The sequence below is a fragment of the Dama dama genome, chromosome 26 (genome assembly GCF_033118175.1).
Source record: "Dama dama isolate Ldn47 chromosome 26, ASM3311817v1, whole genome shotgun sequence".
NCBI classification, from domain to species: Eukaryota; Metazoa; Chordata; class Mammalia; order Artiodactyla; family Cervidae; genus Dama; species Dama dama.
In genome coordinates this window covers 22,354,908-22,357,571 of record NC_083706.1, presented here as the reverse complement: position 1 = coordinate 22,357,571, position 2,664 = coordinate 22,354,908, and the positions used below count along the sequence as shown (strand labels likewise).

The window sequence follows — 2,664 nt, the reverse complement described above, 5'->3', positions numbered from 1 at the left end:
AGAGAAGGGGACGACAAAGGATGAGATGGTTGGATGGCATCACTGACCCGATGGACATGAGTTTGAGTAAGCTCAGGGAGGTTGCTTTGGACAGAGAAGCCTGGCATGCTGCAGCCCATGGGGTCACAAAGAGTTGGAGATGACTGAGCAAATGACCTGAACTGAACTGAAGGTTATATATTTTTAAAATTTCAATTTCTACAAACAAATGCCGCTTTAGAGTACACATTCACACTTAAAAATTCACTAAGGAAGTACAGTCTGTCATAATTTCACCTCCAGAGAAAACATTTTATATATGAATTTTTATACATACTGAGCATGTATGCACATATGCATGCATGCTCAGTCGCGTCGGACTCTTTGTGACCCCATGGACTCTAGCCTGCCAGGCTCCTCTGTGCATGGGATTTTCCAGGCAAGAGCACTGGAGTGGATTGCCATGCCCTCCTCCAGGGGATGTTCCCGACCCAGGGATTGACTCCTATCTCTCATGTCTCCTTCATTGGCAGGCAGGTTCTTTACTACAAGTGCCCCCTGGGAAGTTCTAAGCCCTTAGACCATATATCAAAGTCAGGTACAAGATCACCAATGAGATTTGTAGCAGTGGTGAGAGGAACTGATTTTGTGGGTCTTTACCTCCCACTCACATTGAGTACACAAAACGGCTGGGGAAATTTGGTAGAGAATTTTTGGACCATTGTTGTGCTTAGCTTCTCCCCAAGGAAAAGGAATCAGGGTTTCATTTGTCTTCATGTCAGAACCAAAGACAAGGCCTTTGAAGAAACCATTTAGAGAGAGTGATGCATGTCTAAATATGAAGGCGAGATAAGAAACTTTTCCTCAAATTACTGGTGTGAGACTCTCAGCAGTGTGAGCTGGAAGGAGAGGAGTCTGTGAGGAAACTGCAGAAAAGCCTGAAGAGAAACACGTAGTTTTAAACAACAGCAAGTCCCACAGAGCTCAATGCGTTCTTGAAAACATCAGTCAAGAAAGAACTTTCCTGCCCGTTTCTCCTTTTCTCTCCACTGGCTAGGTCCAAGACCACAGGAGAGAGGAAGAAGGATTCACTCAGAGAAGACAGGAAAGAGGAAGTCTAAGGACACACAGAAGTCAACATAATGGTGGGCGTGTGAATGCTCCCTCTGGTCTCATCAGCCTTAGAGTTTCTATATTCAAAAAATACTGCGTGCGGGTGAAAATGCTGTGCCGAACACGGGAGGCAGGCAGATTTCACAACCTGGCTGGCACAGAGCAAACGTTAACAGCGTGTGGGGATGCAGACAGAGATGCCTCAGTGGGCTTCCCGATGGCAAGAGAAAGTTTGCTTAGCCCCCAAATTGAGTTTTCAGTCAACTCTGAAGATAAGGAAAATTTAATTTCTTATATCAAACTCAATTTTGCAAAAGATTGTTTAATCAAGTATACTGTACAGACTGCCATCTAGGAACTGACTCAGAACAGCTCCCTTGGTCTGGCTCTGGAACAAGCCTTGCACTTTCCTTCCCTTTCTGGAGATACAGTTTGGTCTTGAGCTCTCTCTCCCTTCTCCCCGCTGATCACCTGTATTTTTGTAGAGATGTACACCTGCGTCTTCCGGGTGTTCTTCCTGGACTTCCCTGGTGGCTCAGGCGGTAAAGCGTCTGCCTACAATGCAGGAGACCCAGGTTCGATCCCTGGGTCAGGAAGATCTCCTGGAGAAGGAAATGGTAACCCACGCTAGTGTTCTCGCCTGAAAAATCCCATAGAAGGAGAAGCCTGGCAGGCTACAGTGCATGGGGTTGCAAAGACTCGGACACGACTGAACGACTTCAATTTCACTTTCACACTGTGTCAGCCTAGTGAAGCATCCTCCTACAGCCCAGTCCCAACCTCTATCTCATTAGTGTTGAGAAATATGATAGCCTCATTTTGAAAACTATGACAGAATGCTTTCAAAATTGAGAGTTCATTTCTTCCCAACCTTTTTTTTTTTTTTAGTTTCTAGTATGTCTGACAATGTGATACATATTGGGCATGCTGCAAAGAATAAGACATTGTCTCGGCTTCAGTGAATTTGCAGATGAGGTATAGAAGAGGAAACTAAAGACATAATTATGAGGAAACGAGAAAATTGTAGTAAAATATATATACAAATTGGGGTAGGAGCACCGAGAAAGGAGAAATTTGTTCTTCCTCTGGACTTAGGAATACCTACATGCAGGAAAAAATAGCTAAAGAACAAATTAAGTGTAATTGAATAGTTGTTTAACCATTCCCGTCTTCCTGTTCAGCACACTGGAACATCACTATGAACAAACAACAGGAGTGAATCACCTAGTTATTGCCATGGAAACTGCTGGCCCTGCTAATCACCTGAATGAGACTCTTCCTTCCAAGTTAAAATGGCTCCCTTTGTATGGAAAATTTAGGGTCTTGAGTGATCCTCAGTGTTCCCAAATAGCTGCCCTACTAATCCCACTATTGTCCAAAAAGACCACAATTAGAATTGCTCCATTGAAACTGCATCCCTCTCTTCAGATGGACAGATAATTATACATTTGTTCCCGAATGTATAAATGTCTCTTTGGGTGTTTCTCCATGTACACTGTGTAACTGGTGCACAATTGTGTAGTCAGCTGGCAAACTCAGCATAGCCTAGGGCTTAGGAGCAGGATTCCTGCA

At 44.0% G+C, this 2,664-nt stretch overlaps 1 non-coding gene across 1 annotated transcript; it reads left to right on the top strand.

The window, feature by feature from the left end:
* The first annotated feature begins 1,616 nt into the window (after nt 1-1,616).
* On the top strand, nt 1,617-1,689 carry TRNAC-ACA (transfer RNA cysteine (anticodon ACA)). The gene has a single exon. It is a non-coding gene; the product is annotated as a tRNA-Cys (tRNA).
* The last annotated feature ends 975 nt before the right edge of the window (nt 1,690-2,664 follow it).